The sequence below is a fragment of the Balearica regulorum genome, chromosome 3 (assembly GCF_011004875.1).
Source record: "Balearica regulorum gibbericeps isolate bBalReg1 chromosome 3, bBalReg1.pri, whole genome shotgun sequence".
Lineage (NCBI taxonomy): Eukaryota > Metazoa > Chordata > Aves > Gruiformes > Gruidae > Balearica > Balearica regulorum.
In genome coordinates, this window is record NC_046186.1 from 12,844,816 (window position 1) to 12,867,430 (window position 22,615).

The window sequence follows — 22,615 nt, forward strand, 5'->3', positions numbered from 1 at the left end:
ATGCTGCACACTATACAATATCTGAGAGCATTTTATGTTAAAAAACAGGTTGTAAAGCTAAGTGAATTACGCAGCTTATAATTATGTTGTGCAAGCTTAAACAACTCAAGGCATCCATCCGAGAAACACCGTGACTTACAGGCGTGAGATGCAGATGCAGGGAGGAAGGCAAGACTGATACAAACGTCTGCCTCACATGTAGACAAACGTGCGGGGTCTGTACGTGGATGTATACTCCTCCAAGTACCCCAAATCACCACAGGCTGGTCAGAGGAGAGAATGCTCATGGAGAAGAGCCGTCTGTGGGCAGGAAGAGCAGGAGAACCAGCTATGTTCCTTAGCAGTAACAGCAAGTGAGACACACAGCACATTTTCAGATCCTAAAGGGTCTTGGGGAATCTAATCACCTGAAAAGCAGGATAGGAGGAAGAAGTGCAGGAGATATCCCTAAAGGAATAGATTAATTTTGACATCCTCAAGTAGAAGAAGAGAATTCAAACTACAAGGGAGAGAGGTTGTTACTTATATTTTCATGTTATTCTACATCCCTTCTTCCCTCCCCACCCCTAACAAAGCAGTGCTGAGTGAACCTATTTATTTCACACTTGTAAGCAGGGAAGCAGAGATCACTAATCTCATCACCTAGGTTTCTAGATGGAGACTTGAACTGGTTTTGTTTGTTTGTTTTTCCCAGAACAAATGCAGAAATGAACCTGACTCTTGCTGCTGCCATTCTGCCCTGATAAAAGGACACCGTGGAAATGGAAAAGGCATTGGGGTCAGAAATGTCACTTGCCTTTGTACTTTCTCTGTTAAAAACTAGCTATACTTCTCAAAAAAACTTTTCAGAACATCTTGGAAAAAACTTTTTGAAGGTTAAGAGGAACAACCAATTTGTTCCTCTGCTCTGCTTACCATATAGATCTGTTGCCAAATAAAAAAGGACAAAAAATCTTAAATCTGACAAGCATGGGAAAGCCCTGAGGAGCTGCAATTCCCCGAACAACCAAACAATTACTGTCTTGAAGTTTCCATCAAATTAGTGCCTGCCACCAAACAAAGCCACTCCACAGTCCGCTCATTCTTCACTGATGTCATGTTTTCACCCTATTCCAGTATCGGTGCTCCAAACTTTTTTAGAAACATTATTTTTCCCTAACTTGAAAGGAGCTAGGTGGATTTCTGACTGCGAGAACCTGGACAGAATGCAGAAGGACATTAAGCTGCCAGTCTGTAACTTAATCTGTTCCCTCAAGAAACTGAATGAAAATGGGTTTTTATTATTAATGATGACAGTAAGTATCAAAAATCTGTCACAATTTTTAAAACTTTCATATGACCAGGGACAACAGAAAACTGAGAAATTGTATTATTATTGCCAAACTATTTGAAATAATTGCAAAGAAAACCAAGAGAAGACTCTTTTTCTCTAAGACAGCATCCACAAATCATGGACAGAATAGTAACAGGGAAGTTATTATGTAGTCAGTAGCAAGAAAGTCGATTAATCCAGGTTATTTCTACCTGGGTGGTAGCCATTAGAAGCTGGATATCTAAACTAGTCATCAACGCTCCAACGCGCAACGGAGAGAAACAGGCACCCAATTCACCAACAGGCAATTCATCCCATGCTAAAAGTATATATACAAGATAAGTGGGATTAATTGCTCTCTGGAGATGCCTACTCTTGTTTGACTAACAAGGAAGCCTACACAATTAGTTTAGAATAAACATTTAACTTCTAGACAGCTAGAATGGCATGAAGAAAAATTCCACCCCTTGAGCTCAGACTGAGCAGACTCTCCCAGCTCGGGGACAACTGCAGAGCCTACAGCCACGCTGGGCTTCAACCCTCGTCACCCAAACCTAGGTACTACCTGGCGAAGTCCAGCGAGGAGGCAGTGGACCTTGGCTGAACTTGTGGACAAAATACCAGCTCGACGTTACAGCAGCCCCTGCGCAGACTCTTCTCAAGAAATTGTCTTTCTGCCAATGCAGCCAGTTGCTAACCTGTTTCAAACAGCTGGTTTTGGGGTCCAGATTTACTAACAAAAATCACACAGCTTTATGTTCTCTGATTTCTCCGGCCATTGTACGGCCATTGTCACATGTTTATTCAGTTAATAAGCTTCTCTTGGATGAAAAATGGGGGCTATGTTAATTTAACTATTTTTAAAGGTATTTTTAATAGTTTTGACAGGTTAGTACCATTGACTTGTTGACACTTCCATGGAGAATGGCTTAGTACCAACTGGCTCCAGTCCTTGATAATTCATATATAGGAAAGAACTCAAGCATTTCTACAGTATTGTATTTCTATAATTCTATAAACTCATTTTGCATGACTCTCAATGTAACATCCCCACTGCTTCTACAATGCGTAGTTTCAAGCACCTGGAGATAGGCAGATATCCTGTAAGTCCTACTTCTCCAAACAGCACAGGTCATTTTGACATTTTAAGAGGACTAAGTTACTAGGCATCTAAGTACAGTGTAAATTAATTAAACGGGTTGAGGCAAATCCAGTCACACCCAAGGGTCCCAGTTCAGACACCGTGTAACTCTTTACTTCCAAGTCTCATGATATGTTTCTCTGCATTCTTGCTTTTCTTAAAGAATTGTCCTCTGAATATAGAAATGACATGCAATCGTCGTTAACCTCAGCCTTAGAAGCTTCTTTGATTTGCTTTCAACCATGACATATACTCACTTTGTCCTTCCCTTTGCTCTCTGAAGTAGTTTATAAAACTTGAAAAAAGGACTGCTTTGTATCATATGGAAAATAACTGTGCTGTAAGGAACCAAGGCTGAAAAGCCTAAAATTAGACCTGCAAGCTTTGCTTTCATTGGCAGCGATGTGTGCGCATTCATATTGTCCCAATCCTACATTCTACCTCTTCTATTCTTGCGAAACACATTACTTTCTGAAAAACACTGAAGTTTAAAATTAGCAAACCTCTCTGATTCAAGGGTATACTGACCTTGGTGATCGGTTATTTTGACCACATTCACCTTTAGGCTTTAATAGTGAATTACAAGATCAGCTTATTTTCAAAAGCAGGAGCAAAGAGCATTTGCAGAACAAAAAGCCGAACATCTCTGAAATGGTGCCTGGTATAATCCTGTAATTTCCAGGTTGTTTTTTTTCTTCTTCCTAAGGAATCAAATAGCTGTACTTTTCTATTCTGAAAGCAAGTTAGTGAGGAGATATGCAATATATAAAGTGCTGGGCAACATGGGACTTACAGGGATAATTTAGTCGTAACAGGTTAGCATCTATGATATACCCATTCTCTTCTCAACTACGTCCATTCAGTTCCCACTGTAGTCAACACAGGGAATAAATAAGAACAAAATGTATCCAAAAGGTCAAACTTCATGGATTTTCAAATGAAGAAAGCCACAGAGATACTGAAGTGAAACCGATGCTAGCTACTGCCTTAAAGACAATGCAAGCTGTTGCTAGTGTAGTGTTTATTTTGAGTGTCTCCTCGTGGAATTTCAGGATAAAATATGAGATTGGCAGTGAGCCTGAAGGGGGTATAGTCAGAGCAGTCCAGTTTCAACAGACGATCAAGATGAACTGTTGGGAGTTATTTTACAGGTTTATGGCTACAGCTCACTCTGAAGCGCAGTGGTTTTAACATTTGTAGAATGCTATGATACAAACAGTAAAACCACATCCACCGCCTAGGTACCTGCGGTATGCTCCGACAGAGCACTTTTCAGATAACTAAATACCATTAAACGTGCCACAAATGCTACACCTGAGTTACGATATTAGATACAGCTGTAAGTAATGCAACAGTTATTTATCCATCAAAAAATGCTGATGTGGATGTCTAATGAAGCATTAGCGTTAGCAGCCATGAAATAAGGGGTGATTTTCTGTCAGAAAACAGAATTTAATGCTAGCACTGTTACAGTGAACAAGGAGCCAAATAGTTTCTTGCAGTTAGGACCAGGAGAAGTCTAGACAAAGCTGGTCCTGAACTGCATTCAGTGTTTCCCATTGGAAAATCTGTGGCCATAAAAAGTAATGTTTTCAAAGTAAGACAAAGAGCAGCCGGAGAATACTATTTATTTCATCACACTGATTTTGTCAGTATTTCCTAATGCTTCCTACACCCTGGAAACTGCGTAGGCTGTCCTTCAAGCTCCACTTACTTACCCAAGCAGCAAGCTTCATGGGTCACACGGTGGTATTTCAGACAATGCCAAGCTTTTGGAAAAAGAATTGAGGCTGGTTGCGTCACTGAGAGAAAACGGAGATATTAACCACCAACTGCCTCGTGAGCGGGCTGTCACAGCATGGAAACCCTGAGAAAGGTAAATACACCTTTCTCTGGGCCAGGAAGTTTTGTCCTAGTTCCAGCCTCAGGATGAGGTAATTTCTTCCTGGGACAGCCCTTCTTTTGTGCCTGATTAAGCCAGGTAATTACCTCCTGGATTTTGTGGGTAAGAACATGATGTGCAAGAAGTCCATTTATGGAGCTGTGGTTTAGTCTCAGGCTTAGCTTTCTATTCTTCCATACAGAGAGTTGCTTTTACTGCCTTGCTAACTGCCATCTTTCAAGTTTCTGTAATTCTTCCAAACTTTTGTAATGATTCAATCACTATGCACATGCCTGTACTTGAATATTAGTTCAGACTAAAATTGGTAATGGATATAAACTGCAAAAGGTATTCCTGTGAAATTCAAGGTAATAACATTCTCATCCCTCTCTTACTCTTCAGAAAAGCGTTTTATTAACATAGCTATGTTTCCAGAGAATAACAAATTTCTAGACCAAGAGTATCTACACAGAATCATTTCGGAATAGCTTTTTCCAAAGAACATCAGGAACAGGAAAGGTCCTCTTTGCTATTTACTTCTCTACTTAAACATGATCTCTCATTTTACATAAAAGGTGTAAGATCCATGGACCTAGATACTTACAGAAATAAATTTTATATTATTTATTATTTATTAGAATGGATAATCAATAGTAGAATTGATTCTACTGAGGGATTTTATCGGTAGTGCACTGGAAGGAGAAGAACAGCATAAAAACAATCAAGAATTTTAAAGAATCTGGAGGGTACTGTAGAATTTTTTAAAAAATATTTAAATGGAACTAAAATTAAATTAAATCTATTTTAAAACATTCCCCCCAGATCCCCACACAAGCCATGCACACTGGTGCCGATTACTTTATATGCGCTATACCATACCATATAGAGGTACTGCGCAGAGGTAGAAGGTAGCTTTCCAAATTTCTTCACGAACAATGTAGAGAAAAGTGGAAAAGTTAGGTGCTATTTTGGGGCCAAATGACAGAGCAGAGGTAACAGCATGATATCCTGCACCTGCGTGTGGAACAGCTGAGTAAGAAACTTTTCCTCAAAGCTTCACACAGATCTTGGGGAAAGGTGAGGTCAAACTTGTGACCTGGGCATAACTGATGCGAGATGTTTATTTCTTTGGAAAAATGGGTTATCATTCAAGCTGTCTGTGGTGTCTTCAGGTCTCCATCCACTTGGGGTATCCTCATGGTAGGTGCCAGCTGTCATTAAACCGGTGGCTGCTGAGGCACGTCCCTGGCAGAGACCCGGTGCCAGCAGGCTGTGCCCACACCAGATGCAGAAGCAGGACCCCAGCAGCATCCTCTGTGCTTTACTCCACACCACCCATTCCCCAACCAACAAAGTACTTATTTCACTCCAAGGCAGTCTAGACATGACCTAATATATACACAACGCAGATGCACAGGAGATTACCATCTGACACAAAACCAGAAAAAAACATCCGACAAACTTAAGAGAACAAAATTTAGACAGATTGAGTAAGCTCCATGGTAGTGCACATACTCCTATCATACTCTCCTTTTTGAACAGCTGCTTCATCTGCTAACCGCAGAAAGGGCTGCTTGCTGCTTCCAAGCAGCCATATTCTGCCTTTCCACTACTTGAGGCTTATTTTGGCTCAGGAGAAGGAAGATTTGGAGAAATCCTTGCAGGAATGGCAGAGCGCAGGGAGCTGCCTTGCCTACTAATCGATGCGAGCTGCCCAGGAAGAGAGGCAGGATGAGCACTGTTCCTGCCTGCGTGGTCATCTGCCCCCCTGGGAACAAGCAAAACTGCAGTGACACATTAGGCTTGTGCTGTCAAAGTGCCTCAGGCAGAAAAATAAGTGAAGTATCAAGTGACTGAGCCCCTTGGGCTACCCATGGGATGTAGGGCTGCTCCAGCCAAAGCAAAGTCCCACTACAGCGAACCCATACCTTTAAATTTTTCATTGAGAGTGATAAAAAGTCCCGTTGAATGGTCCGAAGCTACAGGAACTGAATAAAACCGGCAAGCTCTTTTGCTGAGGAACAGCCAGATTGTGGAGTTCTACCTTCAGAATACACACCTAAGCTGAAAAGTTTGCTGTATGAGCTCCACAGTCTTGCTATGCTGAAAAAAATTGTACAACCAACTCTTACATATGCCAGATTTTAATCTTTTGTCTTCCATAACGTGGACTTGGCTGACAGCATTTAATAACAACTTAATGGAGCCTGATGGAGTTGAATTGGCTTATATCCAGTGTGACTGGTGCTCAAACGACTCCACTTTTAAATATTTTGCCATAATAATAAATGGGAAGTAATAATCACCCACAGTTGGCCAAAGAAATAGAGATTTTTCAAAGGAAAAACAGGTAACACACAACTTCTGGACCATTCCACATAAAATACGTACCTTTCGTTTTCTTCTGCTCTAATACTTTTTTAAAAACTACTTTTACCAGGTCTCAGTCTTTAAATTGTCACACCCATTCCCCTCTGAAACAAGCAAGAACAGAAAATAGCCACTTCTGCCAACTCTTACTGTAGTGACAACTGATTTCTAGGTAATGCTTCACACGTCCAAGGGGAAAAGCCACAAAGTCTGTCTAAACTGGAATTCAGCTAGATATTATAGGAGAGCTCTACCATTTTACAGTCTGCCATAAAGCAGGCAACTGAGAAGGGGTCAGCTGCATGCTTCTTTCTAAAGGATAACTTCAAGTCCAGATGAGGAACTGATCTGGGACCTTATTTTTTCATAGTACTTTGACAACTGTGTGAGCCTGAGCAACTTTCTTATGTGTAGTGTAGTGCTGACACCTCTATTTTATTATGCAAAAACCTAAGAAGAAAATATATGTCAAGGACTATGGCTAAACTGATAATTAAAACTGATGTAATAATTGTATGTAAATGTAACATAGTGATGTAATTAATCCAATGTAATTAAACCCCAGAGATAACGGAGACATGCATCTCCTCAGTATCTACTTAAAAAGCCCTGTCCGTGCTCTGCAGCCCATTTCCTCGTCAGCTCTAGTGCAAGTGGATCATCATTAGCACACCACCACTCCACTGAGATCTCAGCAGCAAAAGCACAGGAACCTGGGAGAGATATAAATACTTGCTGATTTCCACTTTATAGATATTCCCAAATTAGACTGGTGGTGGCCTAATCATTTAAATTTAAGGAATACAATAATAACTGCTTTCAGTTCATTAACACTTTTATTTCATTTTTACTTTAGAAACTACATGCAAGCACTCAAGAAACTACTTGCTTCTGTAAGAATTTATAAGGTTAGCCAGTATTTCTAAACCATACTGTTTAGCTTCATACCAAGTATCTCAGAGAGCCAAGAGGAAAGACCAGCCTCAGGAACAGGTCACAGATAGACAAGGATCACAGCTCTGTATTGGTCCCATTGCTCCACGGGAGGGTGATTACACAGTGATTTTAATCTGGCATAATACAGTTCTGCTGCCAAAAAGAGTTACAGGTACCAAAGAAAACCCTCTGTCATTTTTGGAAATGACTCCTTGCCCAATGTCTTGTGTATACCCTAGCATTTGTATGGCCATGTGCAAAGCAGGATAAGAGAAAACTGGCCATGTCCCTTCACCCAGAAAAGAAAAAAAGGTTGTTTGGGTGAGATAAACCACAAATGAATAGGTGGTAATAGGGAAGCGAGGCAACAGGGAAAGCTTCCTTTTCTGGCAGATGCCTGTGATGCAGCAACCATATCAAACTAGACGGAGAAAGGCTGAGTTGGGCTGGGTGGAGAGCTCAACCAAAGCTGGTGCCAGTGTTCATCCTCCTGCTGCCAGAAACATAGATCACCTGTTGCTGGGGTAATCAGAAATCGTGTTTCACTCAAGACAGACCAGTGACACACCAGAAGTCCAATAGGATGCTGCTTTCATCCAAATTTCTAGGTCTGTATCCTCATTCATACAATCACAGAATGGTTTGGGTTGGAAGGGACCTCAAAGATCACCTAGTTCCAACCCCCCTGCCATGGGCAGGGACACCCTCCACTAGACCAGGGTGCCCAAAACGCCATCCAGCCTGGCCTTGAACACTTCCAGGGATGGGGCATCCACAGCTTCTCTGGGCAACCTGTTCCAGTGCCTCACCACCCTCACAGTGAGGTATTTCTTTCTCACATCTAATCTATATCGACCCTTCTTCAGTTTAAAGCCATCACCCCTTGTCCTATCACTACATGCCCTTGTAAATAGTCCCTCTCCAAAATTCTCATTCAAATTCTCATTCTTCAAAATTCCCATCCCTCTCTCTTCAAGCCCCAAATCTGGTCACCCCACCAGCAGCTCTTGTATTACTCATCTAACTGCCAGATGCAGAAGACAATTATCAATACGGGAACTATACCAGAACTGTATGGACAACTCTTTTGAGGAAGAGATTGGCCTTTACTGATGTATGGGACTGAAATACTTGTAACTTATTGGTGAAAAATTTATACAAATGCCATTCATTTTTCCACCTTGACTTGGAACAACTAGAAATAGAGTTTTTGAGGTTTTGCCCAACCTCTTTCAAATTAGCAGTGCAAACTGAAAGGAGTGGCACTATAGCACTGTGATCAAGTGAGTAGGTAAAACATGGTCTACAATTCACTATGAGAATTGGATTCCACCTTCTGCTTTGCCATCAGTTTTCTAAAAGCTCTTGGACAAGTCACGTTCCTGCCTCTTGCTTCATCATGTAATACAATGTGAATGAAATCATGTCAAATTCTACAAATTTGCCAATACTGTACGTGTCATATCCCGTTCAAAACTGACATCAGCGGTGAAAAACTACATGGCACATAAATACAAATGCAAAACAATGAGCAACTCGTCATTTAAATACTTCAAAAACAGGGTCCCAAACTAACAGCTTTTTACTGCAGAAAAGCAGGATTTTTAAAAGCAGCAGTTCAGTCATAAGATCAATGAATCATATGATAAGAGAACATATAAAGTCTTATATGCAAATGCTTCACATTTTATTTTTCAATCTTTCCCCCCACTTAGTTTCATGTCCCCAACGCCTCTAGACGAGCAAATTCCCCTGCACCCGCACAGCACACACTGTCAGGGGAGCCTGCACTGGGGGTGTTTCTCTGGCCATTTTTGGGACGTACTTGTATGTGACTTAAAACCATCTCAATTCCCCATCTTCTTCCCCAACAGCTACATCTATCACCCATCTCACACACACATACAAGTGAAGTTATCACAGCTGAGCTAGCTAGCTGTTGGCATTCTCAGTAAGACTTTCTCTAAGCGCCTAACAGACGCTTTTGCCCTAGTACAGTTCTGATACAGCTTGGCTATCATTACATCTGCAGAAGCAGTTCAGAGAAAAGTGCCAAGAATCAGCTGGATTGATCACTAAATTAAATGTTTCCTCGAAATTCAAACTTTCACTGCAAAGTTTTCTCACACCACCTAAAAAAATCGTGTAAAGTCATGAAACTGTTGGTAATTTTCTAATTAATCATCCTTTTTGTGAGAGGGTCTCCACTCAGTCTTTCCCAGATGCTGACACTTTTGCCTTCTGCTATCTTCAAATGCTATCCTACTCCTCTTCCTCGCTCCCACCCTTCCTTTTTGATTCATTTAAAATGTCTTCTTCTTAGCACTGAAATCCTCGCAGATCTGATCCTGCCTACATCTCTGACATGATTCATGATCACACCTTCTCCTTTTCCCAAAGTCTCATCTCCTTTAGGCTATGAGCTCGCTGAACACTTCCACCTACATTTCTAGTCAGTTCTACGTGTTCAAATCAACAGATTTACCCATGTGTTTAAATCTAATCACTTGCAGACATGTTTTGGTGTTTTAGGATGTACTTTGCACTATTCAAATCCATTTCTCGATCCATTTTTTCCAGTAGGGATCTGACAGATCAGCTCACAGAATGAGTCCTTATATTTGTATGGCATTGGACTTAGGTCCAGCTACATCAGGATGGAATTGATTTAGAAAACAAATTTCCAGTTCACATTCAATGCCATGGGAATTTTTAATAATGAAGCATCATCAAGCCATCCCTCCATTTGCTCCTAAATACTTCCTGATATCCGTGCTTGCATTGCTCATGCCACTGCCCACTGATGTTATACATTTCTTTTCACTGTACAACCACATCTAAGTCACTTTTACTGTAATTTGCATTTTTGCAGCATGGCCAGTTATAGCACAGCTAACACACAGTGACTTTGCCCCTATAACTTGTGTGAATTTGATCTTTTATTTTTTTGTTATTTTTTTTTTCTTCTAGATTCAACATTTATAGAAGAGTACCTCATAACTCAAGTGTCCAGAGTGATACCGCTAACTTTGATGATTCAGAACAAACGAAAACCTGTTAATTTCTGCAGAATTCTTGAAGGTACTTTCAATGTTTCAATGGAAGACAGAAGTACACGACTGAAACGGCTACTAGGTGCTGCTGCGTAGGTCGTACTAGATCGGGAATCTCCTAAATTACTATTCTGAGTGACGAAATGCAGAGTTGCAGAAATAGGGAATATGTTAGCTGTCTCACACAGCTTTGGATGCTGAAGCCCTTCTGAAAATATCAATGCTGACAATGGTAAACGCTTGGGTTTACTGGGCAACACTGAGAATGACAATCGCCAGATATCTCTGTTACATATAATCCCAGAACAACCTTGAACGTTTCATGAACTCTTTATGTGGACATGAGCTGACATTGATATGTTGTTATCGGTCATCACTAATACACTCCTATTGGCAACAGGGAGATGCATACAGCTGAAATGAGTCACAAATTGTAACACCTTGCAATTTATATGACAGAAAGTGGAATTTTCAAAATACCCTTCTGTCTCCTCCTCAGCCAACTATGCAATATAAGATACCCGCTAAAACTCAAGCCGTAGCTAGACACAGCTATTTTTCACACATTTGAAGCATCTGAAGTTGCAGGAATTTTTTTATTTTAAATTGATTATCTGTATTTCACCAACATTAAAACAGCAATACAAAAGACTGTTTGATACTGAAATACAAATTATTTTATTATTTTATATTTACCATGGATTTCTCATACACAATTCAGAACCTTGTTAAATTGTTTCTCATTTATTTATAGTTGCATATTATGAAAAAAAAAATCTACATTCAGTGAAAAATATTTAAAGGAGGTACTAATCTAAGGTAATGTATCTCACAAGTAATAGCAATTAACTAGCAAACAGTTCTCTTCCTCATTCTCATCTAAAGAAAGCAAACTGCTTTGTGACCAAAGAACTTGCGTTAATAGATTGTGTTGGGCTAACTAACAATGTAGATGTTATGGCACTAAGTGATATGTACGTACTGATAGGAGGACTGTTGAGAACAGTATGTAGAAATAAAGAATGCAGAGTATGTTATGCTAAGATATTGTAACATTTTCAGTCCCCTATATTACATCTTCCTACCATGACAGTACCCAACCCAGAAAAAAAAAAGAAAAGGAAATACATAGGCTGTGTAGATTTACAGGAAGCTACATCTTGGGCCTCGCGCTCAGATACGGGGAGTTGGGGCACTCAAGAGAGTGATTCAACAGAAAAAGCAGACAGACACAGAAAGAACACAGCTGTATTCAACATCTGTTCACACCGTACTGTGACTTCTGACAGAACTCTCTTTGAAAATACCAGTCTAGAGATATCTGGATACAAACCCAGCTGTCCGGGATGTTCTCGGGTGTATCTACACCGCAGCCCCTGCAGCGGGAGCGCAGCGTGTGCCTGAGCCAGCCGTCTCCTCGCTGGCTCTGCCACCGCACACAGCCCCACCGCGGCAAAGCGGGACGTGGCGCAGGCTGCATAACCTGCTCAAGGGCAGGATGAAGACCTGAGCACATAAGCCACGCTAAGCGCTGTACTGCTGTGTCTGGCTTGCTGCAGGTACATCATCTATTTGGTTTAGGGCTAGTTTGAGTGTGTCAGCATACTTCATTCACAACCTAGCGACTGCAGAATAAATGCATCCTAATTAGCTTTGCAGGAGACGGACTCAGCCACTGCTATCAGACATGGATTGGTTCAAAGTCACTCCACAAAATCCCTGAACATGCACCTCATCTTTCTGCACAGGTTGTATTTACATTATCTCCTATATGTTGTTAAAATTTTAATAAAAATATTTACCTTTATGGCAATGTAAATATACATAAAACTGCACTTCCTAGAACATATACAAAGGCCAGATCTTTGGCTTATAAAGCTCACAGTTTGAAAAACAAACACAAAACGACAGATAAAATGCAAGATGAAGGAGGCATCCACCGTGGTGAAACATGCACAGCCAGGTATCGTTAAGGAGAGGGAGAGTCTTAGGCAACAGGAGACCGTTGGAGCAGAATCAAAGAGAGGAAGCAGAGCCAGAGAGGGAGGAAAAAAGGGATCAGTAAAAGCTGAAGGATGAGATAAGACACGAGGCAGAGTTAGTACCTGCTGACACTTCAGGATTACATTCTCATATAACAGAGTGGGAAGCCCAGATGAGTAACGTTCACTTCTTAAACCACATAGAAACTAATATTAATCATTGAACTGTGTTTCAGTTGCACCTCTTTGTTGCAAGCACTTGAGAAAAACACAAAGAATCATAACCCCTTCCAACCCTCCCTAGACAAGAATTAAAATAAAGAATAGCCATTAAACTGAACAGCTAAGCATTTGCGCAATGTAGTATAGCAAGAGACAGCTTTTGTAAACAAAACTTTTTAATGAATAATGATAAAGGCTACTTTGTGATCTACTTACCATACCTGAGGAGGAAAATGGAGCCTTGGTAGCTACTTCTCTTAAACACTCTGGCATTTCAGTCATAGAGATGTATCATTAGAAATTCATTGACAGAAGGCAGCAGGCATATTGTATCTACTTATATGGGAAAAACAGTTTGTGATTCTTTGACTCTCCTCATTTAAGGATGCATAATATAAAAGTTTAAACAAGGTAAAACATCTAACATTCTGATTTCAAGGCCAAAAAGCATGCTAATCTTCTAAATTTTCTCATTCAGCATGGATACTAAGGACCAGATGCCAAGCTCACTGAAGCAGGTAGCAGAGCATCCTTTGACCTTACAACGTGGTTGATGTGATCAGATGCAAGAGTATTAACATATCCAAGTCAGATTAAAAAAAAAAACAACACAAAACCAACCCCAAAAAACCCAACAGGTGACAAATACCAGTCAAACTTCATTAGAGGGGATTTGAAGATACAGTCCTTTCGTATAGATCAGTCTGGTTGCAGAAATCGTCAGATTGATCTGGTGTTTTACGTATCAAACTAAAATTCCTTTTCAGGCTATCATACTTTCAAACTGAAAGCCTTTTATGCAATTCAAGACAGATATTTCAAGACCATTTCTGAATGTCAGTACTCATGAGTATCATTTGAAAAAAATGTAAGTTTAAAATGAAAAATTACAGCTTTAAAAAAGTTTAGTATATATTCTGTTGTAATGAAAGAACATCATATTGACTGGATATGTGCTGGATATTAGCAATACTTACACAAATAAATTTTTGCAGTGTTATCCATTATGTAAACTGATTTTATTTTCAGTGCTAAGGCCTTGTAAAAGTGTTCATTTTTACTAACTTTTCAAAATCACTTTTTTTCTATGTATCTATCAACTTCTATTAAAAAAACCCACATTTTAATTCCAACTACTAACTAATATCTCAAATGTCATTCTCTAAGAGTCTTCAGTTACTTTGTATTTCTAAATATAGCAGATAAGAGTATGTAGAAATATGCTGTATTCTAAGAGCTTTTATAAACAAGTGTTCTAATTTTAGAGGACTCCATTCTGAATAAAGTCTAATTAAATACACAGATATTCTCAAATGCAGTCCACAAAAAGGATACTACTCAGCTCTCCTCACTGCCATTTAATTCCATCTTATAGCGAATTATTTAATATCTACTCTTCAGTAAAAATGCTTTTAACAAAGTGGAACACTAATCTTTTATTTAAAAAATCATTTCCAGTAACATACTGCCTTTATGAATTTATTTTCAGATACTAAAATAAAGTCATAAATACTTTACACAAAGTCATAGACACTTTACACACACTTGATTCTACAGCTGACCTATTTAAGATTAATATTCTTTCAACTACTGCAGCGACCGATTGGCTCAAGAACTGGTAATGAAGCCCAGAACCAAGACAGAAGGTGTATGTTTTAACACGAAGGATAATTAACTATTAGAAAAGCTTAGGGAGAACTGTGATAAGTTTTCCATTATCTGTACCCTTTAAATCAAAATTGATATTTTTTTTTTCCCCAAAAAAATATGTATGTGGTTCATGAACAGGAGACTAGATAGAGGTATCACTGAGTAAAATGTTATGGACTCTGCTAGACACTTGGTTAAAATTCTCATTATTATCCCTTGTAGAGTTAAACATTTATGAATCTGAAAGTTTTCATCTCTAGAACACAACTTTCTATTTAGCTACAAGTTAAAACTAATTAAAGTAATTTTCATCAAAAGGTTTAGATCCTTGTATTTATTAGTCTACAAGCTCTGTAAATTACCATCACAGCTTGTTTTCTTCCTGAGTATACATTTTGACTTGTACAGTGCTGCTAGTATATTCTTCATCAAAGTTTGAACAACCAAGGTAATCCTATTGGTTCTCATTATACTGGGTTGATCCAACTCATCGTGAGTTAAACAAAATTCCACTATTTTCTTAAGCCTAACTGTGGTATGAAAATACCTTGGTAGGACCAAAACTAAAACAAAACAAAACAAAACAAAAGAGTTAATACAACACTTCTAAGCCTTCCCATGATGGATCTCAGTTTTTAGGTCTTTTCATCAATGAACTTTGGGAAGATCTAAATCAGTGAACAAGAAATAGGTACAACAATTCTTTCCGGTATTTAGTAAACTATACAGTGGTATAGTTGTGATAATAAAGTGATTTTAAAATTCTACATCTTCCTAGTAGGAAATTATTTTATTATAATTATCTTAAAAGATTCACTTGATTACCTCAAATTACAGCTTCTCATGACTTCAAAAATCGTAGGTCATTGACAAACTCAAGAACACAGCAAACTCTTGCTCTTTCAGAATGGCGAAATTGGGGAAGCTGTAATACGTTCTGCTAAATTTGTACAGTCTGGGATTGAAAATGTCACTCCATGGGGATTGTTCCAGGACGAAAATCTTCAATAAGGTCTGTAATACTTCTTCCTTTGACCTTAATATCAGAATTGCAGAATACATCGTGTTTAGGTCAACAAAAGATGCATTTGTCATCTCGCTCCCAATGAACACTGTTTATTTCACTTAATTGTGGTTTCACAAGTTATTTTACAAAACATATTCTGTTCCTTACCCTCCTCGGGGGAATAATCATGAAGAAAACCAGCTTGATAGTCTTATAAACCCATCAGTGAAATTGAGTATCAAGTGATTTCCATCTTTTCCTTTCCTTCAGCTGCCTCCTTGAAACTACTTACTTTTCATAACTTCCAGCTATGAGACCATCTCTAATAATCTTGTCTTAATTCCCTACATGTGTACTATTGTCCTTTGGGTCATATTCATACCTAAATGTGGAATAGCTCCCAAAAGCAGAGACGCTGTGGATAATGGCCACATAAAGTTTAAAAGACAAATTGAAAAAGTACGTATTTATTCTTAGCAACTTAAATCACGACTTAAAAAGCAGTATGGATTTGAAGCACTACCCAGAGATTTTTGCATTCCATGAACAAGTATCCTTTTTATCATCTGTTTCATTGTCTTTGAAAAGGATTATAGCTATTATTCTCAGAGCACTAGTGTAAAATTCAAAAGATAAGATTCTCTCTTTCTATGAACAAAGACAAGAGTTGGAGCTGAGGTCAGAAAGCGCCTCCCCGCGATGGGAGCCCATCTGGATCCTTACATCTTACAGCACTACATATGCTCACAGCCTTCCCTACTCGTGCTGTATTCTTGTATCAGGCAACGCTTTCAGCAACGCCACGTAGAGAAGCTATAGAGTAAGTCACGACCTTTCCCAAGCATTAAGGGAAATAAGCAGTGAAGAAGATAATTGGTAAAGAGAAAAGAGATCCAAAGATGCAATTAAAGCACACAAAGATCAGAGAAAAAAAAAAATTACACTCCAAAGGAAGAAAGAAAAATACAAAGGACGTATAGAATGGCAAAAGGTATGCAAACGCAGGTAATGTGGACCCACAAGAAAATGGAGACAGATGAAACGGCCTAGGATCATTACAGTGACACCTCAGTCAAAATTAGGAATGAGGAATAATGCGGGAAGACCACAAAATTGCTCTTCTCTATTAGTGTAAGAGAAAATTAAAGGAAAGGGCAGAATCCATTGGCAATGGATTCCACTCTGAAACTAGCTTCTTTTCAGACCACTCAAACGACAAAGGGTATTTAGCCTCAATCCGCACTGGCAAAACAATATGCAGTAAAAACAAAGGGATGAAGACCAGTGTTGAAAATGTTTGACATCACAGACAATAAGCACTGTTTGTCTTATTAAGTGCTATGTGTTTCAATCCTAAGTACTTTAAAACCAAATTTGCTTATCATATTTTAAATTTTCTAACTCTAATTTCAATTAGTCGATATTGCTGTTTAATTCAAAATTAGAGGATGAGCCAGCATTATCTGCCCAAGTGACACAGACTTCTGGAAATCCACAGGAATCTGCAAAATCTACAGAACTGAATACCTAAAGTATGAATGTGAGGCACAGACATAATAGAAAAAACATAGGAATGCAGAGTGCAGCCAGACACAAAATTATAATTCCAAAACTGAAAAACAGAACAACAGCTTGAAAAGTAAACAATTTTGGAAGCTCCCATAACAAAGTTCGCCATATTCACGTGTTTGTTAAAAAGAACCCGTGTTCTTAGATTTAATCCTGCCTGTGGCTATATTGAGAGTAAAGACAGACAAGTCAGGAGAGCTACACCATCCCAACACACTGAAAAGAGCAGAAGGAACGGAGCTGCGGGAGAGCGGTACTGCAGCCTGTTCCCCGTGCCCTGGAGAGGGACAGTGCTGGAAGGCACGCCGGGATCCCCAGCGCGTCCCTGGACATGCTGCAGTCAGCAGGATGTCGCACCCTGCGACACGTGCGGCGCCTTTTCTGAACAGCACCAAAGCCAGCTTCATTGCATCGCTTCCATCCTACACAGCCAGCCTGATTTCTGCAACCTGAATCTGCAGCCTTCTGTTCCGCTCTGTCGTGCCCTGTCCTACCCCACCTCATCTCATCCCATAGTTAGACTTTGCCTTACCATTCTCTCCAAAGCATAAGTTTCTTCTGGTTGGTACTAGAGTGTGACATCAGCTATGATTCTGCTGGTACATTACACCGAGGGAGTGCACACAGGGAACTGTAAAACGGGACCGGCAGCAGCAGGGACATCTCTGGCATTTGCTCTGCGGTCGCGAGGTTACGTAATGCTGTGATAGTCTGAAGCAGATGTCGCTGGACGACACAGCTGATGTGCTGTCAGTAGCTGGACGTTCCACAACATGAGGCACATTGAAAAATCAGTGGTGTGATTCTCTGTACAGATATGCATTTGTATGGGGCAAGAAGATAGGGCAACCTAAAAAACGGATTAAATATTGCAGTTTCATGTCATAAAAGTTTGTGGCTAAATTCCTTTTCAGCACAACAGGATAAGGATTCAGTCCTTAATTAAAAGGCAGGAATAATACACAATGAAGATTAAGAACATGTTTCCTTATTTTTCCTTGACAGCAGCATGAGACCAGACTACTTTATGCTTTGTTTGAATGGAGAAGCAAAATGTAACTAAAGTTTTAATTAAAATTGATCGCAGTCCACAAACCTGAGATGGATAGTGCTGTTTTAACACTGTACTGGAAGACCTTTCAAGTAAATTGATGTTCTTAAATGAAGTGTGTTCTTTAAAAAAAAAAAAAAAAGGCATTTTGTCAAGAAAAAGAGTAGTAGTGAAAACTAACGAGTCTGAAAATGTGTCATAGAAACAAACTACTAGTAAGCATGTTTTCTGAAAGGGCTGGTGAATATGTATTCTACAAAGACTGAGCTCCCTCACATACTTATTTTTCTCTGAATGTGAGGATTCTCTTCCGTATCATATTCCAGTTAGTAAAGATGTGCATTTTTTTCTTCTTCATAAAGAGGTGGTGGTGGTACCTCTGAGAGCTGAACTTTCTAACACATGAAGGAAGAGAACGCCTATCCACAGAAACACTCGCTACAAAATATTGCTAAAAATTTTTTTCCAGCAGAATTGTCGGGAGAAGTACTTGTATCTCTTAAACACATCTGTAACGTTAATATCTTCTGTACAAGAACGTGGAACTTAGCCACACGTTTTGGCCTTTTACTAACTGGCCAAGGCTCTGGCGTGCAAGTAATCACATTTCAATTTTAAATGAAGAAGGGCAGGTATTTTAATTACCCTGTTATCTGCACGGTTTCTTTCTCAGCCGAAAAGCCTGGTGGTGCAGGTAATCGCCGCGGCCCTCCCCCGGCCTTGCTGCACTCTTTCGGGCGATGCGGGATTTGGGAGCGCGGTTCCCGCCGGCGGTACCTCCGCAGCGGGCGAGAGCTCCGGCTGCCCCGAGGGCTCCGCACGGCCGGGCTCGGGCTCGGGCTCCCCCTCCCTGCCCAAGGAAGGCGGAGAGCTCCGTCCCACCTCCGAAAAGCCCTGAACGGGCTCCTCCAGGGGCGGGGAGGGGGGGGGTGGGTGTCTCCAGTTGCATAAGATCAGCCCGCCCCCCCCTTTCCCTCCCAATCTCTGACCGTTTCTCCCCACGTCGGGGGCCGGAGCAGCCGACCCGAGCTGGGGCAAGGAAGGGGAGAGTCGGGGGGGGGGGGGGGGGGGGCGGAACGACACGACACGACACCCCAGCAAGGAAAGGCTCATGGGGTTGGGGGACAGGATGCGGAGGGGGTGTAGGGGGCCTTGCAGGTGGCTTCACGCAGGCAGGGGAGCGCCCGGCTGCGGAGGGGGTGCCCCGGTGGGGGCACTGGGGAGAGCGGGCGATTCCGGAGGGCTGGGAACACCCCCGGGGGGAGGGGGGGAGGGAAGCCTTGCACCGGGGGACCCGGCGGCAGAGGGCAATGAGCAACGAGGGGGCCGCGGGGCGAGGGACGCGAGGTGCGTGGGGCTGTGCGGGAGGGAAGGCAGCGCCCGGGGGGGCCCTTCCAGCACCCCCGCCCGGCGCAGAACCCCCGTGTCCCGGCGCGGCACCCCCGTGCGCTGGGGAAGCGTCCCCGCCGCAGCGCGGTGCCCAGCACCGGACTACCGGGATCCGGCCCCTCCCGGCGGGGGCCGGGGGCTAAAGAGTGCTTCACAGGGGGGTTGGGAAGAGGAGGGAGAAGAAGCCGCCCCCCGCCCCCCCCCCAGCACCGGCAGGCATGCCTCCCCCTCGCCCCCGCACACACAGCACATCTCCCCGGGGGCGGACAATTCATTTTGAAGCGGCTCTTGCGCGCAAAGTTGCGCCGGCCAGGCCGCCCCCCCCGCCCGCCTTCCCTCCCTCCCGCCTTCCCTCCCTCCGCGGCCGCGCACGCCCCCGGCCCCCGCACAGGAGCCTCTGCGCCCGGGTCAGCGCGGAAAACGCCTCGCTTTCCCCCACGGCTGCTCACGATCTGCCTCAACCTGCTCCTCCTTTTGTTTTGATCTCTGGAAATGAAATTCTCTCTCCCGTCGTCTCCTTTCCCTCCTCCTCCTCACGCCTTCGTGTGGGAAATGACTCGGATCGCACACCAGCTTTTGTCATCTCCTCCCACCTCCATTTTCACTCCGACTGATGCCCAAGTAAAGAGCAGGAGCGCGGCACCTCCACCCGCACCTACCCCGCCGAAGGGGCGAGGCGAGAGCACCCGCTTGCAAATCCAACCCAAGGTTTACCCTGCAAACACCTCGCATGCTATGTAAAATAAGATAGTAAAGTATTAAAAAAAATAAAAAATAAAAAAATTAATCTCTTACAGGCAGTAAGAATACCAATAAAGCGATCGCAAGGATCGGGAGCACTTCTGCCTTCCCAGTGGGTGTGATGACCTTGCGAGGACTGCTCTTGCTCTTCGGTTTCGCACGGTCTCTTTTTTTTTGTTTGTTTGTTTTCCCCTACTGGAAAAAAATAACGACCTTTTCGCTATCTCTTTTTCAAACGAACAAGAACGCCAAAGACTTCCACCTTCACCAAAACATTCCCAAGCGACAGATCAATGCTTCCTGTCGGTGGTGGCGGCAGGGGGATCCGGTTCGATGCGGGGGTTCGGTCTCTTATCTCGCAACACTTCACGGCAAATCGCTGCCGACACGATTTCCCTCCACCTCGCCCGCGTAACGACAACTCCCGCACACGGGGCGGCGAAGACCAACCGCGCACATCAACTTTCCCGGCGAGGATGATCCCCGCGCTGCCCACCCCGCCCCGGGCAGCCCCCCGCCTCAGCTCCCCCCCCCCCCCGCCGCGCCTCCCTCCCGCCGCGCTCGCACGCACCCCCGCCGCCTTCCCGGGAGGAAAAGCCACGCGCGGGGCAGCCCGAGACACCTCCGTCCCTCCCGACCTCGCCGCCCGGCGGGCAGCTCCGCCGCCGGTACCCCGGGGAAGGGTTCCCCGCCCGCCCCTCGCCCGGCGGTCGGGTGCCGAGCCCGGAGCCGCCCCCCGCTCCGGCGTATCCCCGGCGCCGGGGCACCCGGGGCGCACTTACTGAGGGCGCCGAGAGCTGTCCGCGGTGCGGAGGAGGGCGCTGGGCCGCGGGGTCCCGCCGGGGTGCTGGGGCCGGAGGGACGGCGGCTCGGTGCGCGCCCGCCCGCCGCTCGCGCCGCAGCTCACTCCGTGCCGCCGCCGCCGCGCGCGCCCCCGCTCCGCCCCGCGCGCCGCCCGCCCGCCCCGCACTGCAGACCGCCGCCCCGCGCACGCCCCGCGCACGCGCCGCCCCGCGCTCCGAGCATGCGCGCGGCCGCCCGCCGCCCCGGGCGCGAGGGAGGGGGACGGCGGGTCGAGACGTCGCGTTGGCGGGGAGGGACCGGGACGGGACGGGACGGGGGGGGGTAGCCCCGGGGCGGGCGGAGCGGGGCGCCGGGATCCCGTGGGAAGCAAGTGCGGAGGGCGGGGGCACGACCGCCTGCGGAGGTCGGGGCTGCCGCCGCGGCCGCTTCGGCGGGGCGGCCCCGGTGGCACTCCCGGTGACTCGAGCGAAATGCCCGCGGGCTGCGCGGGCGCTCCCGGTGCCCGGCGTCGTCCGAAGCATCGTGCACGCGTGGGGACGTGGCCTTGCCTTGTGGGCTGCGCCCCCGTTGGCGGCTTTTTTATCCAACGCGCGGGGCCGTCCGTAACCGTCACGCGTGTGCATGGGGACGCCACCTCGCAGCGTGGGTGGCACTCGTCTCCCACCGCGGAGCCACCTGTACCCGTCACGCCGCACGTGGAGGCATCGTCTCGCAGCGCAAGCCACGCTTTCGTGACTTGCGGGACGTCGTTCCGCCCTTCGATGTATATGAGATGATGTTGCCCTTGGGTATGGAATCCGGCTGATGCTGCCCTTCAATATACAGTGCTGCCCTTCCCTCGCCGCTCTCGCTGTCATCGTAGTAGTTGCTGTTGGGGCAGGAGCAAAGATCAAGGCTCTTTCAGGAGGCGTTGCACGCTGTGTGACTAAGGGGTAGGCCCCTTCTCGGGCAAAGACGTACATAAACGTTTACTTTCACGCGTGGCAAGTTCTGTCGCTGACTGTTTACAATACATAAATCAAGCGTATTTAGCGTGTCCTAAGCGTAACACCGAGAGAAAGCAGATGGATGCAGCAAGGAGGTGAAAAGAGGGCAAAATAATGACATTTGATATATAAAAAGGGGTATCTAAATCAAGGCAGGCCCATTTTTTATCTTGCTACTCATTTCAGAAAAAAAACAAAAACATGAAGATTGTATAATACATGATAGGTGGTAATAGTTTATTGTTGAAATGCCCAGAGAATTCAATTATAGCACAAACCGATGTGTTAGGTGTTGGACAAATGCACACAAAACTACAGTATTTCCAGATTGCTAAAGTAGACAGTTGAATTCATAAGTTATCTTTGCGTGATAAGCAAAAATTACCAATTTTGCACCCAGAATTACTTTTTGTGTTACAATATTTTTAAGATTTTATGATTTTTTTTGAATTTCCCAGTGCATTCCTCTTCTTCAGTTCATATTTTGACTTTCTATACGTGCAAAAACGCAGCCTGAAAAT

At 43.6% G+C, this 22,615-nt stretch overlaps 1 protein-coding gene across 5 annotated transcripts in view; it reads right to left on the bottom strand.

Annotated features, from left to right (window-relative positions):
- Nucleotides 1-21,273, bottom strand: part of VSNL1 (visinin like 1) — a 94,394-nt gene extending 73,121 nt beyond the window's left edge. The window contains exons 1-2 of one of the 5 annotated variants that reach the window (XM_075750581.1): nt 21,087-21,273; nt 20,359-20,496 (exon numbers count right to left, since the gene is read on the bottom strand). The gene's annotated coding sequence lies outside the window, so the exon portion shown is untranslated. Of the gene's footprint in view, nt 1-18,819; nt 19,025-20,025; nt 20,053-20,358; nt 20,500-21,086 lie in introns of those variants that run through there. The other 4 variants (XM_075750580.1, XM_075750583.1, XM_075750579.1 and 1 more) reach the window with 4 other exon arrangements.
- Between the last annotated feature and the right edge of the window lie 1,342 nt (nt 21,274-22,615).